Source organism: Podarcis cretensis (genome assembly GCF_951804945.1).
Source record: "Podarcis cretensis genome assembly, chromosome: 11".
Taxonomy (NCBI): Eukaryota; Metazoa; Chordata; class Lepidosauria; order Squamata; family Lacertidae; genus Podarcis; species Podarcis cretensis.
Genome location: NC_137180.1, coordinates 40,961,368 through 40,974,003, shown reverse-complemented (window position 1 = coordinate 40,974,003; position 12,636 = coordinate 40,961,368). Strand labels below are relative to the sequence as shown.

General features: G+C 43.6%; 1 protein-coding gene across 1 annotated transcript in view; it reads right to left on the bottom strand.

Moving 5' to 3' along the window:
• Positions 1 to 4,679, bottom strand: part of ERCC8 (ERCC excision repair 8, CSA ubiquitin ligase complex subunit) — a 355,379-nt gene extending 350,700 nt beyond the window's left edge. The window contains exon 1 of the mRNA XM_079995729.1: positions 4,676 to 4,679. The gene's annotated coding sequence lies outside the window, so the exon portion shown is untranslated. The remainder of the gene's footprint in view (positions 1 to 4,675) is intronic.
• Between the last annotated feature and the right edge of the window lie 7,957 nt (positions 4,680 to 12,636).

Genomic DNA, 12,636 nt, shown 5'->3' with positions numbered 1-12,636 from the left:
GGTGAGGTCTGACCAGAGCAGAATACAGTGGCACTATTACTTCCCTTGATCTAGTCTGCCATCTTGATTTAAAATGGTAGATGGCATCCAAATGTTGATGAAGATGACCACCCCTACCTTGGGAACCTTCATTCCAAGTTGAGAGGCGGCCAAACTTATATAGAACGGACAGATGGAGAGATGGACAGATGGACTTTCCAAAATATATAGATCATCATCATCATTTAAAATTATTATTAATAATAATAATAAGCATTCACCTAATATAGTGAATGATGTGCTGATTTGTTAAAGGCGGCACCTGATAGATATACCCCTGCCAACATATTTTTAAATAAGAGTTTGAAGGGGAGCTTTTGAATTTCAGTTTCACTTTGCAAACTATCAGTCTTCCCATGCTACAAGTTGCAAAATTGGGAACGAACACTTCCATTTTTCCTAAAGCCAGGAAACTGCCTATTTCTCCCCCTTTCCCTCCAAGAAACCTACTGCTGTTATGTGCCATCCACTGGTTGAGGGTCTACTGAAGAAATAAATATCCCCTGGGAATCAGCAGCCAAAGCTTTTTACAGGCTGCTGGGACATGATCACCTGCTAATGTCTTTGTACCAAAGCTTCTGTTCAAAGCACAGCTCCAGTGGCCAGTTGAAAAATGGGCAACCCTGCCAATCATATGGTCAGCCCCTGGAAAGAGCATTTGAGAATTCCAAGTCAAAAGGGGCTGGTGTTGTTTTATCAGCCAACCCAGTCTGCCCCTTAATAATGGCCTAGTGTAAACATCTGACATCAGCTGCTTTCAAGCTCTCCTTTGTTTAGGCATGAATTGTTCATTTTTATGCCTTTTGTACACTGCCTGAAGGAAAGATAAATGATACAAGGGATGTTTTACATTATCAGTTGTGGCAGAGGTTACGCCAGTGTTTATCTGATCCGTTTCTATTGTATTATAAATGGTGAGATACTTTCTGTGTCATACAATAGCCATTAATTCTAGCACACATTTGCACATAAGATTGGGTTGTTGTTGTTTTTAATTTAAAATTTATTAGATGCAAGATAACTCATTTTGTCTAAGGTTTCTTCAGATGCCAATTTTTTTTAATAAAAAAAATACCATGGCAATCTCATTTAATAGAACGCTTCCCTCTCCCCCAACTAATTTAGAAATATGAGCTTCCTTTCTGTTTGCATTAGAAAAGCAACTCTTTCTATGGATCACATGCTATCCCATCCGGGAGTCGCTCGTCATCCAGATTAAGCCAAAAACCTTTCCCTGCCAACAGCTACTCACATAACCTGGGCCTAACAGCTGCTTCCCATATTTTATTTTAAACATACAAGATGACTCCCACGAGCGGCTCCTGTACCCAAAGAGATGTGCAAGTGTCATGTAGGAATTTAATTATTAATTTGGACAGATCACCTGCCCCATCCCAAAGGCTTGGGCTGGGTATTGATATGGGAATGCAGTGCATAGATTAAAAAGCTACTCACGGTAGGCCATAGGGATCATGGCAGTTATGTAGAGGAGAAGTCATTTTCCTAGGTACGTTGAATCCAAGCTGTATGACAGCTGATGACCAAAACTTTGAACTGTAAGCTGCAAAACCATATAAAGCAAGGATGGGCCATCCAGGTGTTGTTGGATACCAACTCCCATCATCTCTGATAGCATGGCCAATGACCAGGGGTGATGGAAGTTGTAGTCCAACAAGTTATGGAGGACCAGAGGCTCCTGACTAGGGATGAAAGGAGCTGTCGATTTTGGTTGTCTTGTTTTCTCATTTTTCCATTCTTAAATTTAGTTCTCCACATTTATACAGCAATTTGTGGATTTTCTTTTTAAAAATCCTCATGAAAATTCTCCCCAGCGTTCTAGTGCAAATTTCTCCCAACAAGCAGATTTGGGGGTATGTAGTTTTTACAAGTAATTTAACCCAGCAGAATGCATTTTGTGTGTGTTTTAAAAAAATATATATTCATGTTTGCACACAGGTTTGCCTAATATATGCATTTTTGTAAGTACTGGTTGGTTGGAGAACTGTAGCGCAAAATTCAGGTATGTGTGAATTTGTAAGGATGGCTGTGTTTTGGTTCTCCTGTTGCTTCAGAAAGTGCAAATTTCATAAATTTGGATTTAAATGCAGACTGAATTGAATTCCCCCCATGCCTCTGCTCTTGACCCCTCATATACACCAAGCCTGCAAGAAATCTGACCTGCCAAGTGGAAGTGAACCCTCCAGCCAAATCTTTTAGTCCCAGGCAAGCACCAAACCCAGGAGATTTACTATACCCTTGATGGACGGCCATATAGGGTGGTGAGGTGTGTTTGGCTTGGCAGGTCACGAGCTTTGAATCAAGAATCCGTGCAGACACAGGATCTCCTATTTGTCGTGCTGTCGAGGTTCCAGTCCTAATTGGACTGGATGCAGGAGCCTTTCTTGCGTCACTAATGGTGCAAAATGGCTGCCTTGTTATGGAAGCTGGTTTCCTTATAGTTCCTTCTTTCAACCTGACCTGGATGGTGGTGTACAAGTAAAACCTATGTCTGACATTATGTATGTCACTAGCTCAAAACTGCACTCTCAAGTTCTGTTTCTTTATTTGGCTGTAAGTTGCTTTGGGTTGCCTTGGGCAAGATAAAGCACCTAACAAATTTTAATAATAATAATAATAATAGGCTGGGCAGAACACTACACATGAGCCATGACCTTTTAACTTCGTTTCTTAGCAGCTGTACATAGAGTGCATTGCTTTGAAAGCAACGCAGTACCCAGAGAGCACCTGCTGGGCATTTCAATGCACATCCAGTTAGGCGCATGATGCCATAGCCCTGCGGTAATGAACAAGATTAAGCAGGTCTTTAAAAACAATGGGTACATTAAATTATTTTGCAACATTTTAAGTCTCATTGAGAACAAGGCAAAGTTTGGTTGGCAACCTCCCTCCCTGTTCCCTTTTTGACTCCCCTCCCCCTGAACTCTTCTCTCGTTCATAGATAGATAGATAGATAGTTTCATTTCATTTCATTTTATAATGTAGGATGAATTGTTGTTATCCGTGCGTCTGATGATGGGAAATACAGACATAGAACAGAAATTAAGGTGATGTCAAAACGTTGTGATCAAATCTTTTGAAAGGCAACATTTCCCCCTCCTGTGAACAGCTCTATGCAGCAAGTGAAATGGAGCATTGGGTGATGTTAAATGCATGTGAACGGGGAAAACAATGTACGTGATTGTGGGTGACTGATGAGTGAAGTCTGCAGGGATTGTTCATTGTTAGTGGAGCAAAAGCAAGACACTCCTCTAATAACATTCTGCATAAATGGAAAGATACATAATTTAAAGCAGTCCAGCACTCCGCTTAATATATTCAGCCTTTCCCTGTGATAAATTATGTTTTATGAAAGGGAGAACAAACACACACATACTTCCCCCCAGCTCTGTCATCTCCTAACCTTTTAGTGCAGGCAGCACTCAGATGACCCTAATATGGGAAATCAAGTCCACTGATTCATTGCTTCCAGTCTCCACATGTGGGCTGCTTTAGGCCCAAACTTACCATGTAAATCATGGAGTTTTCTCTTGCGAACAAGGCGCAGAATCCAACATAGCACTAAGTGGAGTGTGTGCATGGAGAATGAGGTCTACTTGTGTGACAATACATTTTCACCCTCTCCTCTCCCATGCCCACTCCAAACCTGTTCTGGCTTTCCCCTCCCAACCCCCCAGAACAGATTTAGTAGATTTAGGCCCACACAACTTAGCTGAATCCTGCTCAAGGCTTTTCTACCATAAACTACCAGTGTGTTGCCTTTCAGCTAGATCTATGATTTCTCTGAACATACATGGGCAAATGATTTGGGGTGCTCTAATATCTTCTTTCAGAGCAACTTAAGTTGTGTTTTCCTTGAAATTCCATTGTATGTAACAGAATGTGCACCCCATTCTCTTGAAGTGGAAGCACCTCGTATTCTCAGTTTTTCTGGAACATTCTGAAAATCTACTGCTCAGTGTTCTTCCCACGTGTCTTTCCAGAGTGACCCTAGAAGCCAATCCTCAGTGGCTGCCTCACTCCTTTCTCTCTGTCAATAATAATAATAATAATAATAATAATAATAATAATTTATTATTTATACCCTGCCCATCTGGCTGGGTTTCCCCTGGTAGTTGTTCTTCTCTTTGACATCTGGTGGGAGGGCGTTCCACGGGGCAGGTGGAACGCCCTCCCTGGAGAAGGCCCTCTGACTGGTTCCCTGTAACTTGGCTTCTCGCAGTGAGGGAACCGCCAGAAGGCTCTTGGCGCTGGACCTCAGTGTCCGGGCAGAACAATGGGGGGTGGAGACACTCCTTCAGAGCAAAGAGTGAGAAAACTTCTTAGTGGCTAAAAAGCTCCTCTTTAATGTTGATTGAGCAGCACTGGATGCTGGCGACAGGGACCCTGCTGCATAAAGAGTAACAGGTTTCTGACCCTCTGTGACTTCAGACCACTATGCCTCTGATCATAGGTGCATTTAACCATGATTATTTGAATCAGGGCTAAACTTCTCTTACTGTGGATACTGCCCATGGAGCAGGAATGATAAACTCATCTTGGAATCAAGATAAAAAAGAGGCAATCTTCTAGACATCCTCTCCAAAGTGTTTCCCCAATGTCCATTTTCAAGCACTGTGAAAATTTTCCCCTACAACCGATATGGCTAGCTAGCAACTTTTTCATCCCTGCCTGTCATGGCCGAGAGTTGTTAGGAAGCCCTTATTCCCCTCATAGAGCTACAACTCCCAGAGTTCCCTTTGATGAGGGATTGATTGTTAAAACAGTCTGAGAATTATAGCTCTGTGAGGAGAAAGGGGTCTCCTATCCACTCTCAGCACTCTCAACTAAGTACAGTCCCCAAGATTATTTGGGGGAGGGAGCCATGACTGTTTTGAGTTGTACGATACTGCTTTAAATGTAAAGTGGAGATGGGACTTCTGCTTTTATAGGATTCTTCAACATACCTAGTTTCCTCTTCATTCCCTCAAAACTGCCCAACATTTGAGGGCAGGAATCAGCCCTACCCACACCAAGTCCAGTGATTGATCAGAGGCTGGTTCCTCAGCCTTGCTATGAATATTTTCACAGCTAAGATGTTGTATGCTTCACAAATATTACCTTCACAAATATGCTTGAAATGCAGAACAGTATATAAACAAATCACCAACCCAACTCGATTCTGCAGCATGACCTGTTCAGCTTTCCCCCACTCCCCTATAACTCTTCCAATGAACATGATTCCCAGCCATTGCAATTCTCTATTAATTACGGTTCTTTGAAATAAAAGACAATCATGGAGAGTCGTGCATACTGTATTTATATTCATATAATGTTTCAGTTCGTGTTAAAAATAGAAAGTGTTGTTTAAATCACCGAGGGAGTGTACTGTATGCTCAAAAAGGAAAAAAGAATAAGGGGGGGGGAGAATCTCCTAATGCAGCAGTGCAGAAGGAAATTATGTAATTCTTTTATGCATAGCGGCAAGGCTGTGGAGTTTATTTCTAATTCATAATAAAAAATTGAAATTGGTGAGCAGTGGTTTGGGACGTCAGTAAGCCTCAGAGCAGTAACTAGATTTACACACAAGACATAGATGGTCATTTGCAGACTGCCTCATTTTACTTAAACAAATGCATAAACAGCTACAGCTACCTAAAGAGAAGATTTTGAGGTATAAGAATACGCCAGAGTGCGGGGTGGGCAGTTTCAGAGGGGTTTTTTTGTGTGTGTGTGGGGAACAGATAGAATTTCAGAGACTCCAAGAGATCAAAGGTGAGTCAAAACATAATATCACCAAGCAAAGCAAGGAAACTCCCTTGTGCCCATAGGTAATATTTTGCCAACAACAACCTTTCCAGCCAGAGTTTGGAAGTGTGGCGTTGGCTAGGGAGCGGGGAGCAATTTCTTGTTTCAAACAATTTTTGTGCTCCTAAGGAAAGAGCTGTAACCTTAAACGCGAAACTATTGTGAGCTCCCTTTTGTTCCAGTTGGTTCAGGGCTTGATGGTTTGCTCTGCCAGTGAATTAAAAGCCAAAACAAAGCAACTGGTTCAGCATGCTGGTTAGCAGTGCAATCCTATTTATGTCGTGTTTTCAGGCTTCCCATACACAAGTGAGAACAGGATGCTTGACTAGAGGGGGTGTTTGTCTGGATCCAGTGGGGATGTTCTTATGTCTCCTCAGAAATTATTGATTGAAATTATTACCCATTGAGTTCAGTGAAGCTGATTCCTGGGTAAGTGGGTCTAGGATTGCAGCCTTACAGGCCAATCCTGGTGGGATAGGAGAGGGAGAATCTGTCATGGAGGTCCTGCAAGTTGCTCTTCTTTTCCATTTCCCCTCCCATTGGTTCCAAAATAGACATGCTCACTCTGTGCCCTGTTTCATGGCCGTGTTCAGGTAAGGGGGTGCCTTGCATCCAGCTTCCCTGATCTCTCTCTGACATGTCCCCAGACTGCCTCCTTTAGGCTCCTAACCACAGCAGTGGAGCATGGTGGGTGAGCACCAAGGAGGCGTCTGGGGGATGGATTTCGCTTTGCACCTGCACAGAAGGAAGTCCAATATATCCTGTGGGACTTCTAAGGCCCTGTAGCTGCAACCCTATGCACTCTTACCTGTGCATAGAAGGGAACTTCCAGGTAAGCATGCAAAGCATTCCACTGCAGAAAAAGGTTTGACACAGCATTGAGTGATGCGTTTCCCCCAATGGTAAGGAATCTTACAATGAAGTGTGGGAATAACCAAAATGCCTAGAGATTCTTTGTTGGGGGTTAAAATCATATAATTATGATCCAGCCTTTAGTGCGGTGGCAGCTATCCTTTTGAACTCCCACCTGTTACTCATCAGATGGGAAGCATCAACGTTGCATTTTTCAACAAGCCTTTCAAGTGGAAATCTTTATCCCAGTGTGCATCTATATATTGGATTTGAAATTGCCTTTGTCTCATAGTCTCCCCCACCCTGAGCTACTATTCCCAGAGTTTCCTGGGAAGAGGGATTGACTGTGAAGCCCCTCTGGGAACTGAAGGGGAATAGGGATATCCTAAGAGCTCTCAGCATCCTTCACCAAGTGCAGTTCCCAGGATTCTCTGGAGGAAGCCATGACTGATTAAAAGTAGCACGATGCTGCTTTTAGGGGTCTCCTAATGGCTGGGCTGACTGGGACTGATGGAAGTTGTGGCCCAGCAAAAGCTGGCAGGCACTAGGTCAACCAAGACTGCACTAGCATACACAAATTGCATGCAAATCTATGTTCTTTCGGTCCCTTTTCCCCCCCCCCAGTGATATGTGTGTGGCCACCCTGTTTCCAAGACAAAATGGAGAAAACTGTAAGTTTACTAAGAAACTTCCCAAACCCCAAGTCAAACTAGTTTCTCCCCTCACCATGGATGTCACTAAAGCCCAGACCCTCCAAGTGTACCTATTTTTCAGAGACAGTCCTGGATTTACAGAAACTGTCCCAGTTTCTGATTTGATCCCAGAATGTCCTGCTTTTTCTTAGGACATCCCTATTTTCATTGGAGAAACGTTGGAGGGTATGGAGTTATGCAACCCCCTGAGAAAAGGAGATAAGTAAACTATACTACCTTTGGATGACATCTGAAGGCAGCCCTGTATTGGGAAGTTTTTTTAAAAAAATGTTTAATGTTTTCATATATGTTGGAAGCCACCCAGAGTGGCTGGGGCAACCCAATCAGATGAGCGGGGTAATAATAGTAATAAATAATAACAATAATGGAATGGGACATCCCTATTTTCATTTGGGAAATGTTGGAGAGTATGCAAAGCCCCTCTTCGCCTACAAAGGTCCACCAAGCTGGTGGTTGTGTTTACCTTTGAACAGCGTTAGGCCTCATTTTACTGAAAGGCAGCATGATCACTTATTTGCTGCACTGGCTGGAAAGCCACATGTAGGAAAGGAAATGGGTCCAATGCAAATGGGCTTCTAGCCACTGATAGGGCCAGTATGCCTCTGAATGCCAGTTGCTGGGAATTGCCAGTGGCGAGGCGGCTCTTGCGCTCATGCCCAGCTTGCAGACTTTGCATAGGAATCGGACTGGCCACTGTGAGGACAGGATGCTGGACTCAATGGGCCACTGGCCTGATCCAGCAGACTCTCATGTTCCTGAGAGGTGCCTCATTGAGAAGACTGTTCAAAAATTTATTTTTATTTTATCTATTAGATTTATATACCGCTCTTCATCATAAAATCTCAGGGCAGTTCACAGAATAAAATACGGGATAAAAACAGGTAAATAAGTAAAATGAAACAGTAAAACAATCCCCCCCCCCTTCCCACACACATTAAAAAAGCTGTAGAATATTAATCAGCCCAAGGCCTAGTTGAAGAGGAACGTTTTTAACCTGGGGCATAAAAATATACAGTGGTACCTCTGGTTGCGAACGGGATCTGTTCTGGAGGCCCATTCGCAACCTGAACAGAACACAACCTGCGTCTGCGTGTGGGCAGGTCGGGATTCGCCACTTCTGCGCATGCGCGTGACGTCATTTTGCGCATCTGCGCATGCGCGAGTGGCAAAACCCAGAAATAACCCATTCCATTACTTCCAGGTCACCATGGGACGCAACCTGAAAATGCTCAACCTGAAGCAAACGTAACATGAGGTATGACTGTATAATGAAGGTGCCAGGCAAACTTCCCTGGGGAGAGCGTTCCACAAATGGGGAACCACTGCAGAAAAGGCTGTGTGGTGTAGTGGTTCAGAGCGGTGGAATCGTAATCTGGTGAACAGGGTTTGATTCCCCGCTCCTCCACATGCAGCTGCTGGGTGACCTTGGGCCAGTCACACTTCTCTGAAGTCTCTCAGCCCCACTCACCTCACAGAGTGTTTGTTGTGGGGGAGGAAGGGAAAGGAGATTGTTAGCCGCTTTGAGACTCCTTAGGGTAGTGATAAAGCGGGATATCAAATCCAAACTACTACTACTACTACTATTCTTCTTCTTCTTCCTCTTCTCATTCTCGTGCTGCCACCCTCCAGACGTCTTGTGGGGGAGATCCATGAAGAAAAGCCTCAAGAGGATGATCTCAGGCTCTGGGTTGGTTTATAATGGAGAAGCAGTCCTTGAGGTATTGCAATTCTGAGTCATTTAAGGATTTATAGGTCAAAAACAGCCTGGAAACTAATAGGCATCCAGTGCAGTCAGTCCAGGATCAGGGTAATATGCTCAATATATATATATGTTTTCCTCTTTGTTTGTTGTATGCTTTGTGTGGCACATGATTATTTCTCCTATGCAAGCCAGCAGGGCCAAAACATTTGACCAACATTTGGGCCCCTTCTTTAATGCCGCTGCCACCCCTGAAATCAATTTTCTTTATTCTTAACCTTGCCTTGGCTGGTTCCCATTTCCCTCCTTTTTTAAGATGAGCTGCAGCCTTGAACTTATTTAGACCTTTGCCCGTTCTCTTTAGGTAGATGGATACCCACTGCGGGAGACATTTGTATAAGGAAATGAAAGCCAGAAAGGGCTCTCCCGACAAAGCAAAGAAAACACACACACATACACACACAACCTGAGGCAAGATAAGCAACCTGGAAATACTCAAGCTTACATTCAGCTCATTCACAGAAAACCTCCTCCCCCCCACAACACTATTAGCCTGATCCTATTTAGTCACAGTGCTGCAAAGGCAGCCTACCTTGCATGTCTGAATAAGGTGCTTTAGATAATGCCATTTATCCTCAGACATGGAAGGAGTATTTTCACAAGGCAAAAAAGGGACGATCCTATTAAATGCCTAGTTCAATAAGCACAGCCACAGAAAAGGAAAGAGAGAATTGTTTACGGTCCCATACTGCTGCTTAAATTTGTACTTTTAGTAATAGTCTAAGAAAGATTGTAAAATTTACAATTACATTTGGGTAATTTAGCACTTAAAGTTTTAATATCCTACTGCAATGTGCTCCTCAATTAATTGGTAGGGATGTTGGCAAGCAAACACTTTGGGGTGTGGGGTTCCAGGAGGGCCTGCCATGGGGTAGACCACCCAGATAAATGTATAGGCTTCCTTCATGAATCAACTTTAATGAAGAAGAAAGTTAAAGATGGTCTTTCCTACTCACAATAGACCAGTTCTGATGTAAAACTAAATTGTGAATGCATCTACCTCACATGCCCTGCTCTACTCTTCAGTTGAGGAGGAGATTTGAAACATCTGCTTGCCTGTTAATACTAAACCGAATTCTCCATTACATGCAAACTCTGGGTTAGTTTAAACTGGTTAGTGAACAAGTCAGGATGGTAAGCCATGGTTTGATACTGACTTGTTTGAACTAAGCATAGTTTTAACTAGACATATTTTCAGTGCTTGAGTTTGGATGTAATGGACAAGCCGTATTGGTTTAAAGGTGGAATCAATCCTTGCGGCCGTGCCAAAGAAGGAAGAGAAAAGGAAGCTCATGAATTCAAGGTTCATGCAGGCTCATTCACATAATGCTAAACAACAGTAAGTTTTATGTCCAAAAAGCTGAATTGTTTGGTTCACATGTTATACTAAACTATGGTTTATGCTTATTGTTAGGTACATGAATCTCAGGGATGCCACATTCCCTCTCCTGTGTCTCTGGCACAACCATGAAGAGGAGATTGGAAGCATTTGCTTCAATTTACAGCTAACAACGGTTACTCGCTATGTCCACACCCAGATAAACTGTGATTAAAGTTAACCATGGTTTAGGAAAACAAGAAAACATTTTAATGATCCTGACTTATTTTCCTAAACCATATGTAGCACAAACCACACATTTCAGTTTGTATGAAATGAATAATAGTTGCTTTCCATCTCCTACACACACACACACACACACACACACACACACACACGTCTCCTCTTTTGGCTGAGAAAGCTGCCAGCTATTCAGAGTACAAATGCTGACTCCCAAAGCTGAAGTATTTACCAGTTCTCTCCTTGTCAATTGTTAAAAGCATCTCATCCAGGCTAAGATGTTCTGAGGCAGGGATGGGGAACCTGTGGCCCTTCAATTACTGTAGGATTATAAGTCCCATCAGCCCCAGCCAACATGGAAAATGGTCAGGCATGAATGCCATTGTCATCCAACAATGACCGCTCCCCACATCAACTGGGGGGTGCCTTTTGCATGGTCACGGGCAGCCCCCCAGATCCCAGTGTAGCGCCTGGTAGTTCGGGCTGGCTTCATCCTTCCCAGGCTGGATACTTGGAGGCCTCCGCCTACCTCAGCCAATTGCCCAATCCTGCCTGGGGAGGTGTTCTCAGGGGATCGGCCAGGTAAGGGGAGGGACCGTCCTGCCCACACAACAGAAGGTGAATCTTACCTGTGAAGCGTCAGTTGGCTCCAGAGCTTCTCCCACCCTGCCCTCCCTCAGTTAAGTCTTCTTTTGCAAGTTAACCTGTTCTCCACAGGTACGTAGGCGCTGCTACGTCAGGGTCGCTGTTGAAGGGCTGGAAAGGAGTTTTCCTGTATTGGCAGGTTTTGCCTTTCCCATAGCAAAACGTCACAACTTTGGCGGTTTCAGGCCCTGGGTGGAATCCTTTAGTCTATCTTCCTAAATGGGGGGGGGGGGGGCTGAAGCGGTGACCCACGCCCCCCTTGTGGTGGTGATCCCAGGGTTTCCCTGGGGAGGCACTGGCCATACGCCAAGAGGTTGTCATTGCTCTCCCCTCCAACGGTGGCGAAATGGGCGGCGGGCTCTCTGCTTGAACGTATGTTCTTCAGAGCCAGCCCAATCCCCACACATTCTGGATAACCCTGATGGCTCCCAGATCCCCAGCTGGGGACTGGGAAGGATAAATACCCAATGCCTGAGCCAAGGTCTCCCTACATCTGAAATTTAATAAAGTTGTGGCCAATTTTAATCCCATAGCATGTTGTCTTGAGTCATTATTCCACTCGGGGGTCACCTAGGGTTGGGGGGACTCCACCTGTCCATGCAACAACTGGATTGCTACACATTCTTTTCACTAATGTATGCATTTCTATGCACATTTTGTCCTATATGCATCTTGTACACTGGCTGAAGAATTGGCATTGCAAAATTCAGAGAAGTGCAGATTTTGAAGGCTGGATGTGTTTTAGTTCATGTACTGTTTCAGAAAATGCAAATCATTTAGATTTGCCTTTAAGTTCAAACGGAACCAAATTTGTTCCTTAACCCTAATAGCGGTTCTTCGGTTATGCTTAGAATTGGTAGGCTAGGTTTGTGTAGTGGGTGAGTAGTAAATGTAATTTATTATGACGAACTGTTTCCCCGTAAGACTATTGTTACAATGCAATGCATAAAAACAGTTTAGAAATATAGAGCATTTGGGCACTATACTAGGTGATGTGTGGGTTAGACTACCCAATGGCTTTGGCCCTCATGTTAAACTCTCTCTCTCTCTCTCTCTCTCTCTCTCTCTCTCTCTCTCTCTCCTCTCCTTTTCCTTTTCCTTTTCCTTTTCCCTTTCCCTTTCCCTTTCCCTTTCCTTTCCTTTCCTTTCCTTTCCTTTCTTCTTTGCTCTCTTTTTGTCTAAAATCTGCTATCTGTTCAAATGGCATTTATTTTAAAAGCATTAAGCATGCATTAATTTGGAATGACATTATTTTCAATGGCATG